General features: G+C 37.2%; 1 long non-coding RNA gene and 1 other non-coding gene across 3 annotated transcripts; one reads left to right on the forward strand and one right to left on the reverse strand.

Annotated features, from left to right (window-relative positions):
* Positions 1-9,280: 9,280 nt before the first annotated feature.
* Positions 9,281-16,509, forward strand: LOC118981541 (uncharacterized). 2 transcript variants are annotated; one of them, XR_005065363.1, is made up of 3 exons: positions 9,285-9,367; positions 13,103-13,109; positions 16,500-16,509. It is a non-coding gene; the product is annotated as an uncharacterized LOC118981541 (long non-coding RNA). The 2 variants fall into 2 exon arrangements; XR_005065364.1 differs by lacking the exons at positions 13,103-13,109; positions 16,500-16,509 and adding an exon at positions 13,191-13,201 and having other exon boundaries at positions 9,281-9,367.
* Positions 16,510-19,408: 2,899 nt separating this feature from the next.
* On the reverse strand, positions 19,409-19,515 carry LOC118981551 (U6 spliceosomal RNA). The gene has a single exon (XR_005065367.1). It is a non-coding gene; the product is annotated as a U6 spliceosomal RNA (small nuclear RNA).
* Between the last annotated feature and the right edge of the window lie 4,473 nt (positions 19,516-23,988).

Here is a 23,988-nt window from a genome sequence, read left to right on the forward strand (position 1 = left end):
TTAGTTATCCAACATCAGAATTTTATTTGTTTTGCCAGCAACCAGCATGAATTTTTTTAGGCCAGATACCAGCTTGCCAGCATGCAAAGAGTTTCTTTCTTTTATGCCCTTGCTAAGGGAACCAATAAGAACAAGTACAGAGTTAGCTTTATAGGTTCGTGCTCACCACAAAGGAATGAGGGAGTCTGTTGAGACAGTAAGGAGATACCAGTGGGATACAAACAACTTTTGCAGCACAAAGATCTGGGCCATGGGAAGCCCAGAGTCTTGGTGCCTCTTGCCCCATCATAGGCCCTTCTGCAATTAGGTCAACAACTCAGGTTAATTTTATGATAGTTGCTGAGCAAAACATTGAAATTTAATGAGAATTCAGGCTACTACCCCATATTCCCTCCACTATCCCTCTGCCCACCTTTGGCATTGTTTCTTTGACTACACATCAGTGAAAAGTACTATAAGAGGGTGCTATTTGGGGTACTAGGATTATTAGATCTACACACATAGATTTCTAGAATGCCACAGGGGTATAGCATCCTGCTTGCCTCCTCCTGAAAGACAGCTGGCATAGAACATTCTACGCTTGCTTACCTACCATAAATGTCAATAACATATCATTTTGAGATTGTTGACTATATTCAGGCATTGGTCCAAGCTTCTTGTATATAATATCTCATGAATCCTTTCCACAACCTTATAAGATCAATTAATTAAAATCTCAGACCCAGAATGTTGAAGTAACCATCCAATAGCTACTAAGTCTCAGGCTTCTGGCCCAACATCTTATGTTCTTATAACATTTTCATGTTACCCCATGATATTCAAACTCTGGCTTTACCTGTAAATCCACACCCTGGCTTTAACTACATGATTTGGGGGCATGTGGTCTAGAGAAATTCTTTGAAATGTTTTGGGTGCTAGGAGCACCAGAAGCCTGGGGAGAAAGTCAGGCAGTGTGCTGTTCGTAAGTGCAGTGTCAGTGTTTCACCTCTGCAACTTTGTAGTGAACAGCCTCAGTCAGGCAAGATCAGCCTGCAGCACAGTAGTATTACCTGTATATTGAGATTCAGGTTTGGGACACGGGCCAGCTGTATAAAGTGCTAGAGAGAGAGAGGACATTTACCAGGATTGATGCTAAGGTTGGAGAGAATTCTAAACACAGTGAATGTAAATGAATAAAGGGGAGAGAATGATATTGTTGTGTAGTGGAGAGAAGAGAATATATGAAAGGTATGACTGGAACATAAAATTTTAGTTGATTTGATAAGTTTGTGGGCCATCAAGTAGATTAAGTGTTTTTCTTACTAACTCAAGAGAAATGATCTAACAAAATACTTAGGAAACCAAAGATCAACATCTCTTTCCTCACTGTTTTGGTTGAACATTCCCAAAGAACTGCCTTAATTAATAGACTGTTAGAACTGTCTCAGTGCCAAACTCAAGTGTTTAAATAGCAATGGAGAAATAAGCAGATCAATTTTGAGCACGTATTTAAGAAGGAGAAAATGTCCAAATGGCACATGAAGTGTAGCATTAACAGCATGCTATTATTTTCTTTTTAAACTTCTATCATCAATTTATGTCTAACAATTTTTATCGTGAGTCTCAATGAAGGATAATGTCTTTTCTAACAACCTGCTTCATTAAAGAGTCTTTAATGATAAAGTTTCTGGGTATGAGAGATAATTTTTCTCTTCTTTTTTCAGGCTTGGGGTATTTATACTATTCAATGTATATGCAAGAAAACACAGACTTTCTTACCACAGATTGAACACAAGAGTTGGAAGGACAAGATTTTCTCAACATGAAAACATTTGTTCAAAACCACAATGACAGCTGTCAGAAGGGAGGGGGTTGTTGGGCTGAGTAAAGGAGGTGAAGGGATTAAGCAAAAAAAAAAAGAGAGAGCAAGAGAAGATTCATGGGCACAGACAGCAGTATGCCAGTGGTGAGAAAGAAAGTGGGTGGAGGAGGTAGAAGAGGGTAAAGGGGGGATGCATGGTCATGTGCCCTGACACCAATATAATTTTATTAATCATCACTGCAATAAATTCAATCAAACATAAAAAACAAATGAGATACCACCTCATACATGTTAGAGTGGCTATTATCAACAAGACAGGTAATAGAATATGTGTAGGAGAGGCTGGGGAAAAGAACATGTGGAGAAAAGGAACCCTCACTCACTGCTGGTGGGGATGTAAACTGGTGCAGCCACTATGGAAAACAGTATGGAGGTTCCTCAAAAGTTAAGCATAGAGTTCCCATATAACCCAGTGATCTCTCTTGTAGGTATCTATTCCCCAAAATTGAAAACATTTATTCATAAAACAATATGTACCCCTCTATTCATCGTGGCATTATTCAAGGTAGCCAAGATATAGAAATAAGCTAATGTCCTTCAACAGATGATTGGATAAAGAAGTGGTACATCCTATACACAATGGACTACTCAGCCACAAAAATGATGAAATCGTGCCATTTGTGACAACACAGACGGATCTTAAGAGAATCACATTAAGTGAAATAAGTCAGATGGAAAAACACAAGAACCATATGATTTCACTCACATGTGGGATATAAAGCATAAAACAGCAAATGAACAAACTGAACTCATACATTCAGACAACAGAGTGGTAGTTACTAGAGGGAGGAGGGTGGGGAGGATGCAAAGGGTAAAGCAGGGGTCAAATACATGGTGATGGAGGGAGCTTAGACTTTGGGTGGTGAAGCCACAATGCAATATATTGATGTTATATCATAGAATTGTATACTTGAAAGTGATATAATAGTACTAACCATATCATCCCAATAAATGTAATTTACAAAATAAAAAAAGGTAGACATGAGTCAGACAGGAAAAAGAACACATTCAAATGATGCTGCAGATTACAATTATATATTCATTAACAATATTTCAATAACATTTTTTAAGAAGATACCAAGAAAATATAGGAGTTAAATAATGTGTTGATGCTTTTATATAAATAAACCTTCATAGTTCAGCTGTAATGTTATCTTGGATTTGATTTTTCTTAGGTTACACAATAAACAATAAAAGGAATCTTTAGTCCTAATTAGATTACTAACTTACCTTTAAATAGTGTCCTGTCTTTTGTCTTGTGATCAGAACAAAAGACTGGGAACAGGGTTACCCTGATTTATGTTAACTCTCATATTTGTTTTCCTATAACCAGTGGTTTGCATTTACGGTTTGTAACCATGAGGAGCTATTATTATTCTATCAGTATTGTGTAGTTTCAGATCACCATGCTAGATATTCTGTACTCCAGACATGTCTTTTTAGTGAGCAGATCATCAACATAAGAAACACATGATAATATGACAGTTTATACAAGGGGTAGACTAAACCACATGGGGGAGTACTCCATGACCCAGTCATGCTCTAATTCATTTATTCAAGCACTCAGTTTCTACCATATGCCCAGTGCTTGCAGTAGGCAATGTTGACAAATAGGATGAAAAATAAGATTCACAAGTGATCCTCTGCCTAGACCTCTAACAATAGAGATGACTTATTTCCTTTATATGTTGTTTCTTGATTAAAGACTACTACTAGTTTAACTACACTTACATATTTACAAATGAAAACTTTGAAATGAAAGGGAAAACAGAAGGATAATTCATGACTTTGCTAACTGTACATTCCTGCTGTGGACATTGCCTAAGATAATAAGATACACTATGTGCTTTTCATCAGTGTATAGGATTGCTGTCAATCATCTTTTAAATCAATTAAAATAATATTTAGTGGAAATAAAATATTTCCACCATTGATTTGGAAAAAAGATAAAATACTACAGAATAATATTTAGTTTATAATTACTTGGATTCATTTACTGTTTCTAGCCAACTTAATATTTTTTATCCCTAAGCAAAACATGGGATTTTGAAAAAAATAATCATAATAAAAGATGTTATTTCTACCTTGGTGATTTCCAGTTCACTTTACATAGATGGTTGTCTTGAGCAAATTAATTTCATGAATTGGATAAAACTATAACCATTTACTGGTAAGGTAGAGTTAATAATGTATGTATTGAGTGATAACGTATACTGAGAATGTAGCAGTGGTCTGCAGATTATCGCATTTTGCACAGTGTCACCTGTAGCAGAGTGCTTGATAATGTCTAACCACTCAAAAATGAATGTGTATAAAGGACCCATGGACAAAGCCAAAGGGGGTAGGATTGAGGGTGGGAGGTGGGGGTGGGTGAGGCAGGGGAAGGTAGTAGTGGGGAAATGGAGACAACTGTATTTGAATGTTAATAAAGATGATAGAGAAGACGATATAAACAACTTCTAAAGAGATATTATTTAAATTACGATAATATTCTCAGGTACATTAAAATAATATCCACTCACACAATGATTGGATACTATTTTCATATATTATCTAGGAAGAATAACTTGTTAGATTTAGTAAATGGAAACTTTTAAGCTTATCTTACCATCTTTCACTTTCAATTATTCTATTTGAAAACACAATAAATCCAGCAATTTGGTTTGTAATTATCACTGCCAAATCTAGAAAATTTTATTTTTAGTCAAACTACTCTTTGTTTTCAGCGAGTATTTGTCATTGATTGTTGCCTCTACTATATGGTTTATTATATGCTTTTAAGCCATATCAATATTTATTTCAATGCCAATTTCTGGGTCCCTATGTAACAAATGTAGCCCCCTGTCCCCCAGTCATAGTTGGCATATATTTTCACTAGATGAAAGTATTCAAACATGATATATCCTGTGGAAATGGCCGAATCATGCCATCTAAGGTTGGTTTAAAAGCAGAAAAACTTCAAAAGCATATTTATGATCAGAACAACAGCTGAAAATAACAAAGGCAATGGTGAATTCTTCTCACAGGACTAAACTGCAGTACACCTTCCTGCAAGAGATTCACAGAGCACAGTGGGATTTCTAATTATACACTCCTGCTAGGACTGTAATAACTCTGAAAGTCACAAGCTACTTTGTGCTAATTGTAAAAGTGGGGGGTGGGGTGGGTAAAGAAATGGTAGCAAATATGTAGTCTTATTTCCAACCACGCAAATCTAATTGCTAACTAAATTAGAAAGGATTAGCTTTGACAATTCAAGAATGAACTCAGGCTGTGCCTATTAATTTCTGGTTCTATGTGTGTGAGCCAGGTGAATAAAGAAAATGGTGGCAAATTTGCATGAAAAAGCATTATTCAATTCTATGGAAACCTGAACTGGGCCTTAGCTTCTGAGAAGTCATCACATGCCAAAGTCAATATTTTAAATGCACATTTGGAGCACAGTGCATCTGGACACCTTTCAAAACAGTTTAACTCAATTGGAAAGTTTCCTAGTTCTGTATTAAATTGTTATCCCTAATTCCCCAGACTTTGGGAAACAATCAGCAAGAGAAGAATAGGGTAGATTGAGAAAAGGCATAGTAGTTCACTTGTGGTATCCTCAGTTAGGGGAAGTTTAGGAAATGGTCACAGCACTGAGAAAACAAGGAACAGACTGACAGGGACCAGAGGAGACAGGGGAGAATGTTAAGGGAGGAAAGAAGGGTAAGGGTGTAGTTAAAGAACATGTATGAGAGACCCATGGACATGGACAGCAGGGTGTGGACTGACTGTGGGAGTGGAGAGAGGGAGGATGGGGCAGGGGAGAGCAAAGGGGAAAATTGGGACAATTGTAATTGAACGACAATAAAAATATGTGCAGTGGAAGTATTCACATAGATGTAACAGAACTAAAACAGGCTTTCCTTCTGAATTTTATCCACAATTAAAGCTTGTATAGCATTAAGTAAAAAGGGATGATGAGAGAACAAGAGGAGGTCAACTAGATTTGAAATATACATGGGTGGCTGAAGTAATAAGGCTAAGAGTTTAAGTGAAGTCTTAAGAAAAGAAAAGCACCTCCTACCTGTAACATTCTGTAAACCTTAACAGCCACCTACAAAACAGCTGGCCACTTCAAGAGAAAATGTTGACAGCTAAGTCCACTTGACAACCTTAGAGTAAGCCTTTTGTAGCCATCAACATTATTTACCATGGTATATTCACCCAGGGGATCTTAACCATCTATTCACAAAATATTATATATAACACTCATGCATACCTTCTTCTTCCATGGTGTAGCATAAGTCTCAACATTTAACCATTCTGACCGTGAGTCAAACATGTTTGACCACTAGCCTTTCAATATCAGCCCTTTAACTTTTAAAAATATATTCTATTGATTATGCCATTACAGTTGTCCCATTCCCCCCCTTCATTCCCCTCCACCCTGCACACCCCTCCCCCCCATTCCCCCCTTTAGTTTATGTCCATGTGTCCCAAGTTCTTTAGATTCTATATTTCCCCTACTATTCTTGTCCTCCCCCTATTTTCTACCTGGTACTTATTCTCTGTACCTTCTCCCTCCTTCTCCTCCTCCCACTCCCCTGTGCTAACCCTCCATGTGATCTCCATTTCTATGGTTCCGCTCCTGATCTAGCTGTCCTCTTGGTTTGCTTTTGTTTTAGGTGTGGTTGTTAATAACTGTGAGTTTGCTGTCCTTTCACTCTTCATATTTTTATGTTCTTTTTCTTAGATAAGTGCCTTTAACATTTCATATAATAAGGGCTTGGTGATGATGAACTCCTTGAACTGTTTATCTTCACCTTTTTATGAGTTTCAATTTTAACTGACCTTGATATTATTGACAGGGTATCACATCAGGAACATATGTAGAATTATACTGAGGAGTTAATATACCATAACAAACAATGATTCTGTGGTATCTTACTAGTGATTTGTTTGATTTGAAACAATAATAGTAAATTACTGCTGCTTCTGATACTTGTATTTTTCTGTATTTAGAGATATTCTGAAAGTACAATGAATTTAAAAGATCCCCACAAATCTTATGTTTTAGAGGATCTGCACTACTGATACCACATTAGATGTTTTAAAAAAGAGATTTTCAACTAGTGTAAAAAGGAGTCACAAGGCTTGAATTTTTGCCCTCTTATCCATATCTTTCTGGCCTGCTGCCCTGTTTTACATACTTCCATTCCCCTTTGTTATGTGTTTTCACTTTTCTTAAGACTGCTTTCCATAGATGTTTTAAGTTACGTTTACCTGGAAACAAATGATGGAGAGGCAAGGAGAGAGCACTCCCATTGTAATTTGACCCAGGCCTGGCCTGCACTCTTCTGATAAATAAGCTGTCATCAACCTTTCCTCATTTGTGTGATTTGATCTTCTGATAACACTTCATTCTGCTCTCTGTGAGTACTTCTTTAATCTCCCAAGTTTCTTTTTGTTTTTGCAAAGCATTTCTGTCTTTGGTGTCTTTTGTACGCTTAGTCTATTTGGCAAATGGTTCTTGGTGTTTACCTGGCCTTGGTGAGGTTGAGAAAATATCACAGCATTATCGAAAGCATATGCAGAATTATGCTCAGGTTGGAGGCCTGATGAACTCCTCTGTTGTCTGGAAAGTTAAATGAAAAACAACACATAGTTAGGATAGAGCATTTGCTTGAGTAGTTATGAATCACTGTCCTTGATAAACTCATTTTGACCATACAGAATGAATGTTCCCATCTTAAGATTCTATTACTATATGAACCTGAGACAAGACTATAATAAATGCTACCATTTGTTGAAAAATTTCCATGTTCAAAGTGTTTTAACTATCTGATTTTCCCCAACAGCTTCTTATGAAAATTTTCAAACATATAGCAAAATCAATTATTTACAGTGAATGTCCATGTATCTATAACCTCAATTTTATTGCTAATATTTTACTATACTTGCTTTAACATGTATGTGTCCGTGTGTCCATCCCTCTATTCCTCCATTAATCCATCTTAGGTTTTTGACACAATTGAAAGTAAATTTCAAATATCAGTTCATTTCAAAAGAATCATATTATCTTATGTGAATATTTTTAAAAACCTGCAGGATAGGTATTGTTAACTCCATTTTTCCAGATGAAACAAACTGATGCTGAAAAATTTTAAGGAACTTCTCCAAAGCCACACAGTCAGTGACCTAGGGCAAGGATTTGAGCCCTACTCTGTCAGGCTCCATTACTTCACTTTTCCTACTATACTGAGGAATCTCCTAGAGTTTACACAAAATCACCTTGTCAATTCAAAATTGATAGATGGGAAAAGGGAAGTTTAAATTACATTTTTCCAGAGTAAAATAGGGCAGTTTAATTCTTTACCCCAAAAGCCTATAAATAATCCCAGATGATTGTGAAGAGTACTACTATCCTGGCTTAGAATTTTTTGTTTGCCTTGCTTTTCAGTGCAGTTTTCCATTAACTATGTTCTTTGATTCTCACAACTGTGGAGAAGTCACATCTGTCACTCAAATCTTCATTTATCAAGAAAGAAAAAGGGACTAAGAGGTTCATTAAAAGTCATAGCCATTTAGTAGAAGATAGATGATTGGAAAACAAATCCAGTGTTCTAGAAAGCTTCAGAGTAGAAAAGCTATGGAGAACGCTTAAAAGGTGACTTGTTTACAAGTATGAGTTCTAATGACAATAATTCTTTAAAATCTCAGGAGGTTTCTAAGCTAAGTCACAGGGTAGTATGAAATTCTCCACAGTAATTTACTTAATTTTTTATTGAATTTATTGAGGTGACATTGGTTCATAAATTTATATAGGTTTCAGGTGTACAATTCTATAATACATCATCTGCATATTGTATTGTGTGTTAACTATCCAAAGTCAAGTCTCCTTCTATTACCATGCTGATGAACATTGATTTTATGCATGTATACATAGTCACATTGTGATGCAACCATTGATGTGTGTGCATATCTTTTGGTTGTACTGTAGAAATACACTGTAAAGTATTTCAGTCAAAACTTGCCTCCTTGCTAATATCTTAAAAGCAAAGATCGTAATAAATCCTATTAGAAGCATTGTATTCCATGTACCCTATTGCTTTGTGTCTCATGTTTGATTGAATATTAAGGGAATACAGTATTTTAATTGCAACTTTGCCGGTATCTTTATCTAGGGGTCTGTTGCTATTTTTGTCCTTTATGAAATTTTTGTCACCAGAAAGGCAGGATTACACTTTTTTCTTCCAGAGTTGGTGCAGTGTATTCTTGGTTATCAGAATATTTGTATAGCTTTAAGACTATGAAGTGGTAAATATTCACGATGTGTGAAAAATCATAATTCATAGCTTCATGATCTTAATTACACAAAATGGAAGTTTAGTTGTGTAGATACACAGGGAACTGAGGACATGTCAGGCTGTAAACTGCTTGTGGTTATGGATGATTCTGTTCTTTGTTTCTTGTGTTTATCAGTTTCCTATTATATGTACCTGTTAACTCTTAAAAATAAATGTTGTTTTTTAAAAACATTGATTTTATGTATACATACATGTGTACCACGTGGCATTTTAAAGAGTATGGAATAAGGGTACAAACAAAGATTAGGAATTTGAAATTTCAGAACAGTTGGAGAGTTTATCGCACCCCTCCCAGAAGCAAATATCTAAGACTATTCAAATTGTTGATTTAATTACAATTTGTAATCATAGTCTTAGAAGTGTGAGGCTCACATTACCAGCTACTTCCAATTTAAAAGTAATATTTCAAATTCTCCTCACACTGTATACGGGGTAACATTATCTTGTCACTGGAGAATGATGCCTCAGTCAATGCTAATTTGAATTAACTGGTATAAATTGGATGAGATTTTAACTTACTGGTATTTACCCCTCATATCTCTATGGTTCAAAGGCAGCACAAAGTAAAAAGGGTATTGTTTCCTTTTAAGCAAAGAAATAAAGGGGAACATCCAGGCTTTGCAGCTTTCAAAGCAGCTTTTTATCTTATGAAATTCCATTCCTATAGCATGGGGGTTAAGAGTTTAGGCCTGGAAACCAGATTGTCCGGGTACATACTTAGCCCTGTAATTTCAGCCAAGTTATTTGATCTGTGTCTTGGGAATCTCATCTGTGCTTTATAGGGTGCTGGTGAAGATTATCTGGATTGATACATATGAAACACTTATAATTCAGCCTGACATACACAGTGAACCCTTAGTAAATGCCTATGGCTTTTGGTATCATTCTCACCATCTCTGTAAGGTGGGTAGGCCCGATTATATGAATCTCGATTTTATAGATGAGAAAATAGAAGCCCAGTGAGGAGAAGAGATTTACCCAAGATAGAGTCATATTACAGTGAAGTCCATTGTATTCCTCTTCTCATTTTGGTGACATTGTTGCTAGGGTTTGGGGTGAATAGGAAGGACGGCAGTCCCACCCCTGCTTAGGACAGTACATGTAGTGTACACAAATAGAAGAAAGACACTGAAATAGGACAATTCTTTAGTGAATTACACTTGGCTGTATGGATACTTTCTGTATCCACATTCTGACCAAAATATATTTGGTTATGGGAATTTTGTTCCAATATAATTAAATGTTATGAATGCGAAAGAGAATATACCATGTATATGCATGATAAATGATATCCATTATTTCTTGACTCATATGTTTATGTCACAAGAGATTTCCCATCATTCTTGGAGATACTTAGAAATGTCTTACCTTTGATCATTTATATTGTTCTTTGACTTCTTTTTACAGTAGTGGACGGTCTGGATTGTTACACCAACTATTAAAGCCAGTCCTATTCCAGGCAATGCTGCCACTAAAACCAGGTCCAGAGTATTCCAGAGTTGGTCACATTTGGCTCCCATATACCAGTAATTTCCCCACTGACCTCTGAAATTTGGACACCTAGATATAAATAATAGAAATAGGAAAAGCTCACAGATCAGAAAACAAATGTATTTCCCTGAATGAATCAAACCTTTCATTACTAATAAACCATAAGGTTTCCCTTTAAGGTCCTTAAGAGATTTATGTTGTCCCATTTTCCACTTGAGCAAACACTCTACAGCCTACAGGTTTGAACACATTGAGTCAGCACACAGAAGGCTGTCAGGATTTCCCAACCATTAGCTACCAAAGATGGGGAACTTAGAAATGAAAAAAAAAGCCTTTTTCAGAATGGCTGTCTCAAGACTGCTGTTACAACTATCCACATTTTGCCCTCTGTTCATACATCACCTCACTTCAGCTACTTTAGTAGCTGAAAAAAGTTCAAAGAGTCTATTCTACCAGTTATGTAATTGCAGGCTAGGCGTTCCCCCCACCCACTCTTACAGTGATGAATGCTGGTTAGCATACTGACTCTGTCACTCTACAGCAACTACAAGAAGAAACATGAGAAGGCGAGACTACACTGTCTGCCAGCAAAATCTGCCCCCATTGTTCCCATGACTCCAGATTCTCCTCCTCTATTTTATAGAAATAAATGACTCATATAAGAATGTCTAGTGTTTTTATAAAGCTTTGACACTCTGCCAAATAATCTGAATGTGGTTTTCTGATGCATAGAGTGAACTGGCATGCAATACACCCCCATAGAAATGTCTATGGGTTTGTGGAGAGGAATAATATAACTTTTCACCATCTTCCATGGGAGTGACTAATGCTGAGGTTAGCTCTTGTAGTATCTTTAGAGATTGCTTCATTGTCTTCTGCAAAATTGATAATGGATTATCCCATTGAACAACAGTTGTCAAATCCTAAATTGGCTTCTTTAGGTTAGCATCATTCCAATAAATTAACAAGTACTGTTGCTGTGGCTGGTGTGTCTCAATGGGTTGAGCATCACCCTACAAACTGAAAAGCCTCTGGTTTGATTTCCAGTCAGGGTGCTTGGGTTGTGGACCAGGTCCCTGGTAGGGGGTGTGTAAGAGGCAACCACACATTGATGTTTCTCTTCCTCTTTTTCTCCCTCCCTTCCCCTATTTCTAGAAATGAATAAATAAAATCTAAAAAAAAGAAGCGCTGTCATGGATAACACGAATGGATTCATTAAATGATTATCATAATCTTTTATAGTTCTGATAGTCTAAGATTCTATAAGGAAATGAGCCTACCAGGCTCAAGTAGGTAATAATCTGCTCAGTTAGACAAGGCTTCTAATATGTAACATAAAGTCCCTGGTCGGGTTGGTTGGAGCATTGTCCCATATATACCACAAGGTGGCAGGTTCATTTCCCCTTTACTATCTAAGAAAAAGAAGATAAAAAACATGTACAGTAAAATGACAGCAAAGTCACAATTATTAACAACCACACCTAAAACAAAAACAAAAACAAAAACAAACTAAGCAAACAACTAGAATAGGAACAGAACCACAGAAATACAGATAACATGGAGTGGGAGGGGGAGAGAGGGGGAAAAGGTACAGAGAATAAGTAACATAGATGATAGGTAGAAAATAGACAGGGGGAGGGTAAGAATAGTATGGGAAATGCAGAAGCCAAAGAACTCATATGGCCCTGGCTGGCATAGCTCAGTTGATTGAGCATGGGCCTGTGAAGCAAAGGGTTGCCGATTCGATTCCCAGTCAGGGCACATGCCTGAGTTGCGGGCGAGGTCCCCAGTGGGGGACACAGAAGAGGCAACCATACATTTACGTTTCTCTCCCTCTCTTTCTCCTTCCCTTCCCCTCTCTCTGAAAGTAAATAAATAATTTTTTTAAAAATAATTTATATGTAGGACAAATGGACATGATCTAAAGGGGGGGATGTGGTGGGAGGAGGAATGCAGGGTGGAGGGTAGTGAAAGGTTGAAAATGGGACAACTGTAATAGCATAATCAATAAAATATATTTTTAAAAATGAAGATACTATCCACATACCATAAAATATACTTTTGTAAAGTTATGAAAGAATATGTAACACAGTATAATTCATTTAAGGAAGTCAAAATATATTTTATGTTATTATTCTCATTTAAGCACATTTTTATTGCTTTAAGAGAGTGAGGTAGAGGGAGAAAGAGAGAGAGGGAAAGAGAGATGTGAGAGAGAAACACCAATCAGTTGCCTTCTTATAGGGCCCTAACCAGAGATCAATCCACAACCTGGGTAGGTGCTGTAATTGGGAATCAAACTTATGACCTTTTGGTCTATGGGAGGCAGCTCCAATAAAATGAGCCACTCTGGGTAAGGTGTGTTGTTGGAAAAAAAACTTGCAACAAAAGACCTACACAGACTAAAAGTGAAGGGCTGGAAACAAATTTTCCAAGCAAACGGACAAGAAAAAAAGCCGGGGTAGCAATACTCATATCAGACAAAATAGACTTCAAAAACAGGGCCATAAAGAGAGACCCAGAAGGTCACTTCATAATACTCAACAGAAGAATCCACCAAGAACACATTAACATCGTAAATATATATGCACCCAACATAGGAGCACCCAAATATATAAAGAAAATCCTAGAAGAACTCAAGAAAGATATTGAGAGCAACACAATTATAGTAGAGGACTTTAACACCCCACTGTCTAAAATGGACAAATCATCCAAACAAAATATCAACAAAGATATTGCAGCATTAAATGACACTCTAGATATAATGGACCTAACTGATATATATAGAGCCCATCATCCCAAAGAAGCTAAATACACATTCTTTTCAAATGCACACGAAACATTTTCAAAGATAGACCACATGATAGGGCACAAAATGAGCCTCAACAAATTCAAAAAAATTTAAATCATACCAAGCATTTTCTCTGACCACAACGGAGTGAAACTGAAAGCCAACCCCAAAGGAAAAAACCCCAAACACTCAAAATCATGGAGATTGAATGCCATGCTATTAAACAATGAATGAGTCAAGAATGAAATTAGGGAAGAAATCAGAAAGTTTCTGGAAAAAAATGAAAATGAACTCACAACAACCCAAAACTATGGGACACAGTGAAGACAGTCCTGAGAGGGAAGTTCATAGAAATACAGGCTTACCTAAAAAAGATAGAAACATTTCAAACAAACAAACTAACCCTATGCCTGCAAGAACTCGAGGAACAACAACAAAGACAGCCCAGAGCAAGTTCAAGGAAGGAAATAACCAAGATCAGAGCAGAATTAAATAACATAGAGACTAAAAGCACAATTCTAAGGATCAATGAATCCAGGAGCTGTTTTTTTTGAAAAGATAAACAAAATCGACAAGCCATTATGTAAGGCTCATCAAGAAACAAAGAGAGAGGACCCAAATAAACACAATCAGAAATGAATCAGGAAAGATTACAACTGATACCACAGAAATAGAAAGGATGGTAAGAAATTACTATGAAGAATTGTGTGCCAAGAAATTTGAAGACCTAGGTGAAATGGAAAAATTTCTAGAAAAATATAATCTTCCAAAACTCAATGAAGAAGAAGTAGAAAGCCTGGAGAGACCAATAACAGCAGATGAAATTGAAGCAGTAATCAAAAAACTCCCATCACACAAAAGCCCTGGACCAGATGGTTTCACAGGAGAATTCTACAAAGCGTTTAAGGAAGAGCTAACCCTTATTCTTCACAGATTATTCAAAAAAATCCAAAATGATGGAAAAATCCCAAACTCTTTTTATGAAACCAGCATCATCCTAATTCCAAAACCAGATACAGATACAACAAAGAAAGAAAACTTCAGGTCAATATCGCTGATGAACATAGATGCTAAAATCCTCAACAAAATATTGGCATATCACATCTAACAACACATTATAAAGATCGTACACCATGATCAAGTGGGATTCATCGTACAGATGCAAGGATGGTTCAATATTCGCAAATCAGTAAATGTAATACATCACATAAACAAAAGCAAAGACAAAAATCACATGATTATATCAATAGACACGGAAAAAGCTTTTGATAAGATACAACACCCATTTATGATAAAAAACACTCAGGAAATTGGAAATAGAGGGAGCATTCCTCAATATAATAAAGGCCATATATGAGAAACCTACAGCCAACATGATACTCAATGGGCAAAAACTAAGATCCTTTCCACTAAGGTCAGGAACAAGACAAAGTTGCCCACTTTCACCACTTCTATTCAACATAGTATTGGAAGTTTTAGCCACAGTGATCAGACAAGAAAAGGAAACAAAGGGCATCCAAATCGGAAAGGAGGAAACAAAACTGGCATTGTTTGCAGATGACATGATAGTGTATATGGAAAATCCTATAGACTCTACCAAAAAACTGCTTGACCTAATAAATGTATTTGGCAAAATAATGGGATACAAAGTCAGTATTCAGAAATCAAAGACATTTTTATATACTAGCAATGAATCATCAGAAGAAGAAATCAAGAAAAGCATCCCCTTCAATATAGCAAAAACAAAAATAAAATATCTGGGAATAAACCTAACCAAGGAGGTAAAAGACCTGTATGCAGAAAACTACACAACACTGAAGAAAGAAATCAAGAAAGACACAAACAAATTGAATCATATACCGTGTTCATGGATTGGCAGGATTCACATCATCAAAATATCCATACTACCCAAAGCAATTTACAGATTCAATGCAATACCTATTAAAGTTCCAATGGCATATTTCACAGACATAGAACAAACATTTCAAAAATTTATATGGAACCATAAAAGACCCCGAATAGCAGCTGCAATTTTGAGAAAGAAGAACAAAGTAGGAGGGATCACAATACCTGATATCAAACTGTATTACAGGGCCACTATAATCAAAACAGCCTGGTACTGGCATAAAAATAGGCAGATAGACCAATGGAACAGAACAGAGAACCCAGAAATAAACCCAACTCTCTACAGTCAATTAATATTTGACAAACGGGGCAATGACATAAAATGGAGTAAAAATAGCCTCTTCAACAAATGGTGTTGGGAGAAATGGACAGCTACCTGCAAAAAAATGAAACTCGAGCACAAACTTACATCATACACCAAAATAAATTCAAGGTGGATAAAAGGCTTAAATATAAGCCGTGAAACCATTAAAGTTCTAGAGGAGAACATTAATAAGAAAATATCAGATATTTCACACAGCAACATTTTTACTGATATGTCCCCTAGAGCAAGGAAAATAAAGGAAAGAATAAACAAATGGGATCTCATAAAAATTAAAAGCTTCTCTGCAGCTAAAGAAAACAGTATTAAGATAAAAAGACAACCAACTTTTTGGGAAAACATATTTGCCAATGATACCTCAGACAAAGGTTTAATCTCCAAAATATACAAAGAACTTACTCAACTCCACTCTAAGAAGACAAGCAACACAATTAAAAAATGGGCAAAGGACTTGAACAGACACTTCTCCAAGGAGGACATACAGAGGATCCAGAGACACATGAAAAGATGCTCCATATTGCTAGCTATCAGAGAGATGCAAATTAAAACCACAATGAGATAACACTTTACACAGCTCAGAATGGCCATCATAAACAAAGCAACAAACAACAAATGTTGGAGAGGGTGTGGGGAAAAGGGGACCCTAGTTCACTGTTGGTGGGATTGCACACTGGTACAACCACTATGGAAAACAGTATGGAATTTTCTCAGAAAACTAGAAGTGAACCTGCCTTTTGACCCAGCCATTCCACTGCTGAGATGCTGAGATTATATCCTAAGAACCCTAAAACACCAATCCAAAAGAACCTATGCACCCCAATGTTCATAGCAGCACAATTTACAATAGCCAAGAGTTGGAAGCAACCTAGGTGCCCGTCAGTAAATGAACGGATCAAAAAAATTATGGTACATTTACACAATGGAATTCTATGCAGCAGAAAGAAAGAAAGAAGGAGCTCCTACCCTTTGCAATAGCATGGATCGAACTGGGAAGCATTATGCTAAGTGAAATAAGCCAGGCGGTGAAAGACAAATACCATATGATCTCACCTTTAACAGGAAGCTAAACAACAAAACAAACAAGCAAGCAAAATATGACTAAAGACACTGAAATCAGAACAGGCTGACAGGGACCGGAGGGGAGAGGGGAGAGAATTTCAGGGGAAAGGGGGAAGGATTCACAGCAACTAGTATAAAGGACATATGGAGAACAACTAAGGGGGGTGGAAATGGGAGGGAGGTGAGGAGCATGGGGAGGAGGACTGGGATGAGAGTGGGGGACAGAAAACTGTACTTGAACAATAATTAAATAAATTTTTAAAAAATGGGAAAAAAGAAGCATACATTCTTCCACTAGCAAAGCACAAAATGTTTCCATTAACAAATTTAAACTTATCTTTAAGTTTCTTTGTAATAAGAGGCCAAAATTAGGTACACTTAGACTTATCTACCAATTAGTGTTTCAGTATTTCATGCTATTTGGAACTATCTTGATTCGGAGTAGGGAAGGACATGGGTTAGAATTTAACAAATGAGCAGAGATGATCCTAAAGGAGTGGTTAGTAAAGTAAGAATAAAAGCAAAAGAGAAGGATATTCTAGAACCCAAGTGAAGAAAATGTTTCAAGGCTCCTGGCTGAGTAGCTCAGTTGTTTACTGCATTGTCCTGATACACCAAGGTTGTAGGTTCATTCCACCATTCAGGGCACATATGAAAATCAACCAGTAAATGCATAAATAAGTGGAACAACAGTTCTCTCTCTGTCTCCCTCTCTCTCTCTCTAAAATCAGTAAGAAAATAAATGGAAGGAAAGGAAGGAAGGAAGGAAGGAAGGAAGGAAGGAAGGAAGGAAGGAAGGAAGGAAGGAAGGAAGGAGAAAGAAAATGTTTCAAGAAATACAGTGAGCAACTATGTCAAATAGGTAGTGTTGGGTGATCACTTACCTTGTGCAAAATAGGATACTTTTGAGATGAAAGAGAATGTTATTAGCAATCATGTGGGGAGAACAGGCAAAACCAAGACTATCCTGGGCAAATTGGGACATACAGTCAGTGATATAGGTCATGTAAGATGAGAACTGAGAATTGGCCATTAGATTTAGCATGACAGGAGCCATTTTAGTAGAATGGTGACAAGAAAGTTTGACTGAAGTGGATTCAAGCCACAATATGGAAGAAGAATTGGAGGTAACATGGCTACACATCTCCTTTGAGGAGTTTTGCTGTTAATGACAGTAAAGGTAAAGGCTGGATGAAAATGTGGGATCAAGGAATTTTTGTTTATTTTGGAGATACATGAAATGAGAGCATGTTTGTTAATGGAAAATGATCCAATGGAGGACAAAATTTATAACACAGAAGAGAGTAGAATTGCTAAGTAAAGTTTTTAAATAGTCAAGGGGAGGTAAGAACCGATATACAAATTATTATCACAATTAAGTAGTTATTGTTACTTTTATTATTATGTTAATTCCTTCCAGTACAAATATTCAAATGCTCTTTGGCTTGCATGATTCACATGAATCTGTTTCTACTGTTCCATGTGAAGTTTTCTAGCCCTTTGCTAACATTTTAACTAGCCTTTCCCTGTAATAAATTATAGCTTGGACAACAGAATTGAGTCTTAATTCTGCTAAATAATAAGGGTCCCTCACTGTATGGGATGATGTTTTTAAAAGCAGGGAAGCCTAGAATTTATGATAAAAGTTAGTATTTTAATAGCTTCTACTACATTCCAAGCACTGTTATAAACACTTCCTATGTACTGGCTCATTTTGTTACCACAATAGTCCAATGAGGTTGACGCTACTGTTATTCCCATTTTACATACTGGGGAAACTGATATACACAGCGAGTAAATGGAGGAGCCAAACTGTAAAAAGCAACTATTGGGCTTGGAATCTACACACTTAATCCCACCATAGTATTCTTCCTCTCTTCTGAACAAGAATTAATTCAAGGCCCTGGTGACGATCTCGGGGTGTATTGAGCTTAGTTTAGTCTCCAAAGAAAAAAAAGTGACCTGATTTCCTTATTACAGTGCCTTAGGCTATTCTCCAAAATCTCAGAAGAACTGCTCAGATTAATCTCACTTCATTATGGGTCATTATTTATGGATTTGACTTTGTTCATAAACATGTAAAGAACAGTCAAAATGCCTTTCTGAGAGTAAAGGATCTGGCTTTAATTTACATTACTATTGTTATACTCTATGAGGAGCCCCAAACACTTCTTTTAAAATAACATTTTTATTTAAGATTAAATTCATAAAAATACATAAATTATAAATCCACAGTTAGATAAATTTTCACAAAGTAAGCACACCCATGTCACTACTACCCAGATCAAGAGCCAGAACATTGTCAGTGTCTCAGGGCTCCACTCTTGCCATCTGTCAGTCACTATTCTTCTAAAGATAACCACTATTAGTTTTATATGTTTTTTTAAACCTAAATCCAAACCTTATTTATTTATTTTTTAATATTTTATTTATTTATTTTCAGAGAGAAGGGAAGAGAAGGAGAGAGGGAGAGAAATATCAATGTGTGGTTGTCTCTCATGTGTCCCCCACTGGGAACTGGCCTGCAACCCAGGCATATGCCCTGACTGGGAATCGAACCGCGATCCTTTGCTTCACAGGCCTGCACTCAATCCACTGAGCTACACCAGCCAGGGCTATTTTATTTATTTTTAAACATAGAACACTTCACGATTTTGTGTGTCATCCTTGCACAGGGGCCATGCTAATCTTCTTTGTATTGTTCCAATTTTAATACACATGCTGCCAAAGTGAGCACAGTCCAAAACAATTTTAAAGTTCACCCTTACTTCCATTAAAAATCCATATATTTCTTGCCTGATTTTGTTGTTCTTTCCCACTCATTCAAGGGTGGAAGCTAAAATCATATCATGTCCTATCTACCTAAATGACCACTTTTTTATTCTTCTGAGTTTTTTGTGAACTACATTCATGTCGTAAAATTACAAATAATTGCCCTGGCTGGTGTGACTCAATGGATTGAGTGCCAGCCTGCAAAACCAAAGGGTCGCTAGTTCAATTCCCAGTCAGGGCACGTGCTTGTGTTACAGGCCAGGTCCCCATTAGGGGGAACATGAGAGGCAACCGCACATTGATATTTCTCTCCCTCTCTTTCTCTCTCCCTTCCCCTCTCTAAGAATCAGTAAATAAAAAAATAAACAAAATTATTGGAAACAAATTAAACAAAGATGGGCCAGGTAAGTTAAAAGTTATCTGTATTAAAAGGGGGCATGAAGGCTCAACTTGCAACTCTCAAGAAACTGCCATTTTATTGGTTGTCAGAAAGAAGGGGTGGAAAATAAATAAAGGACAAAATATAAGCAGGAAAGAGTACATAAAATATAGTTGTCAGTAGCTGGGGAAATAGTAGATTCTGTTTTACACAGGGGGTACAGTTTACAATTTATAAAAATGACCTAGATGGAAAATATGGTATGTAATACTAGCAATACATGAACAGATATCCTTGTAAGTGTGGACTTTGGGAGAGAGTGGGTGGGGGATAAAAGGTGAATGAACATGGGGGAGAATCCTAATGAAAGCCTGGTATCCCAGCTGGATTATGTCTGTGTCTCTTGCCCTGCATAATACTTCCTTCCCCCATCTACTCTTTACTTTTTCCTCCTGGCAACTTTCCTGACTTCTCTTTCTCTTTCTGCCTTCTTCCACTCCTTTTTCTTCTCTTCATCTCTTCTCTACCAGTAATACCCAATTATATCCTCACATTAGCAGTCCTGATGGCTACAAGGTCAGAGACCTCTAATTTTGAACAGGATTGAAAACTACATTCATAACCTAAGGTGTGGGCTTTTAGAAAATAAAACACTATGAAACCCAGTACAAAGATGAACAAATAGTTTTTGTATGTGACCAATAGCTGTGACTAAACTTAAGCAGTATAGAACTCACAGACAAGTTATGTATGTTCTATATATAGGAACTGTAGATATGGGAACCAACAGTTTATGATCAAAACATTAACCAGTAATTTACATAGACTGGAAGGAAAAAGTTCAAAGTCCACAATCCTCTATCTTCTATATAAACGTGATCTTCTATACAGTCTCAGATGATCACCTCTCATAACTGAAATTGTTAGGAATACTTGTGTTTCTGTCCAGTTCTCACCATGGTGGATTACATGTTTATATGGACTCGAGTTCTGTTCATCTACTGCTGTTTTCTGACTGTACATTGTGTGCAACGTAAGAAAATTTGCTTTATTTCTGTAGGTTGGATATGTAAATAATTAATTAGATTTTAATTAAAGAGGGAGTCTAAGCCTTGGGAGGTAGCCTAAGGGACTAGATAATATTCCAAGCAAGGAAAGGCTCTGTTGCTTAAAATTCACAAAATTGAAAGTATCTGATTTTTTTTAAAAATTACTGTTTTAGAAGGCATAAATAATTGTTTTTTCTTGAAGCTATCGTATTTGTCTCTGATCTCTGAGATAAATATAAAAAGTTCTATGAACTACCAACTAAATTTTTCACTTCTGTCGATATTAGTGATAGTATTGTACTACTTATATTTAAAAGCACTTTGTTTTTATAATATGTAAAGGTTATAGTTTATTTTTTCAGGAAAATTTCTCTCTGCAATATGTTCAAATCACATCTGCCTATAAAACATAGCCTAAGACATTTGCCAAGCCAGGAAGTACACTACTTTTTCAAAACACTGTCTGTTGAAAACAGATGTGACATATTTCTCCAAACAGCACCATTAGACATCCCCCCAGCAGCCCACAATTCTGGTGTGGAATTTTTGCAATGTTGGTTAGTTAAAGAATTGCTGGACCATTTTGATCAACTGAAGTTACTTCCATATTCAAAGGATAGGGTCATTGAAACTGTTTTATTAAAGTNGGAGCATTTAATCCATTTACATTTAAGGTTATTATTGATAGGTACTTATTCATTGCCATTTATGTACCTGTGTTCCTCTCCATCTCTCTCTTTTCCTTCCTTTCTTTAAAGCAGTCCTTTTAGTATTTCTTGTAGAGCTGGTTTGGTAGAGGCATATTCTTTTAGACTTCTTTTGTCTTGGAAGCTCTTTATTTGGCCTTCTATCTTGATTGAGAGCCTTGCTGGGTAAAGTAGCCTTGGTTGTAGGCCTCTGGTTCTCATTACTTGAAATATTTCTTGCCATTCTCTTCTTGCTTGGAGTGTTTCCATTGAGAAGTCAGTAGCTCACCTTATTGGGGCTCCCTTGTATGTTACTTCCTTTTTCTCCCTTGCTGCCTTTAAGATTCTCTCTTTGTCTTGGAAGTTTGCCATTTTAATGATGATGTGTGTTGAAGTGGGCCTCTTTGGATTCCTCTTGAATGGGACTCTCTGTGATTCCTGGATTCGGGTAACTTTTTCTCTCATCAAATTAGGAAAATTTTCCATCATTACTCTTTCAAATAGGTTTTCTATCCCTTGTTCTTTGTCTTCTCCTTCTGGTATTCCTATTATTCAGATATTATTACCTTTCATATTATCTTGCATTTCTCTTAGTCCCTCTTCATTGTTTTTGAGCCTCTTTTCCCTTTCTTGCTCTTTCTGGGAGATTCTTTCTACTGTGTCCTCCAACTCGCTGATCCGATTTTCTGCCTCATCGATCCTGCTTTTCATTCCTTCTACTGTGTTCTTAGTTCCGAAATTGTATTCTTCATTTCCTCTTGGCCTTTGCTGATAGTTTCTATTTCCTTTTTCTTGTTGCTATAGTTTGCGGAGAGCTCCTTGTAGCTCCCCTCTAGTTTCTGGTAGCTCCCCTCTAGTTTCTGGTAGCTCATTGTGAGCTCTTTGAATTTCCTGATAACTAGTGCTTTGAATTCAATATCTGATAGCTGACTTGCCTCTCTTTCATCTGACATTATTTCTGAGACTTCCACGTTTTCTTTCATTTGGGCATTGTTTCTTTGTCTTCCCATTGCTTATGAGACTCTTCTTGTTAGCTTCAGCTTCTTAAATTGATCTGTTCTGACTCCCTAGGTTTATAGTGTGAACTTCTGTGGTAGAATACCTGTGAAATTCAGTGGTGCAGTTTCCTGAAGGTATCTTGATGTTCTCTGCTTCCACCTACTCCTTTCTTTGTGTGTGTGAGGTCAGCTCAAGGGGGAGGCAAAATGGTTGATGACAGCAGGAGAGTACTTTATGATGTTTACAGTCACAGCCAGTAGAGAAGAGATAGAAGATCTTTAGGCTCTATATAGTGTTAACTGTAATCTTCAACCCAATTTGCCACTTTTATGAAAGTATAGACCAAAGATAAGACTCTGGTTGGGGAGGGAAGGCTTGTGAGTTGTATCTAGAAAGCAGTGAGGTTGCAGGTGGTCAGATTTTGAGGTAAGGTGAGAGTAAAGAATAGTAAATAGATGTAGCATGTGAGCAAGTAGAGTTAGTCACTACAGTAAAAGAATTCAGGAACCTGTAAAGTGGGCTAAGACCCGAGAGATGTGTTGTGAAGTATTTATAGTGGTATAGAAAGCAACAAACAAACAAACACACACACAAAAAAAGGGCAAGAGAAGTGAGGAAAAAGCAATAAGTTTGGGGTGAAAGGAAGAAGGACTAAAACAGGAAAAAAGAAAGGAGAGGAACAGAGTACTGAAAGATACAGTAACAATAAACTTTTAAAAAATATACGATTACTGAAAAAAGTTTTTTAAAAAGTAAAAAAAAAGAAAGAAAGAAAAAAACTCCTTCCTTGTTGGTTTCAAACTGGCCAATCCGGCTTTTCTGGTTTTGGCAGGACCCCTCTGTGGGCTGGGTTGTAGGCCCAGGCGCACACCCGCCCGCCAGCCAGGCTACCAGACTGGGGTGCTGGCCCCGCCCACCCAGCAGCCTGCCTCGGTCCCACGGGATCTGGTACTGGTCCTTTCCAGTCCTGTGGCTGAGTGAGAAGCAAGTCAAGGTGCCTTCACAGGAGAACACCTCAGTCCACTTTCCAGTAAAAACTTCTCCAGAAAGGGTGCCTCTCAGCCCAGCCCAATCCCCAACCTGACTGGTTAGGACAATGCTCCTCTCAAATTTCCTGGGCTGGCAGGCTGTTGGGCTGGTGACCACAGAGATCGCAACTGAACATGGCCCCCTGTCCTTGCCACCCTCCCTGCACACCTAGGCAGACAGGTCTCTGCCTCCCAGCCCCGCCTAGATGGTGAGGGAGGGAGCCAGCTCTTCCAGGGACCCCACAGCCAGCCCAATGTTCCACTGGGTGCTGGGCTCCCTACGAGTCCTCCATGGCA

This window comes from Sturnira hondurensis, unplaced genomic scaffold, assembly GCF_014824575.4.
Source record: "Sturnira hondurensis isolate 20B ecotype Veracruz unplaced genomic scaffold, ASM1482457v3 Scaffold0024230, whole genome shotgun sequence".
NCBI classification, from domain to species: domain Eukaryota; kingdom Metazoa; phylum Chordata; class Mammalia; order Chiroptera; family Phyllostomidae; genus Sturnira; species Sturnira hondurensis.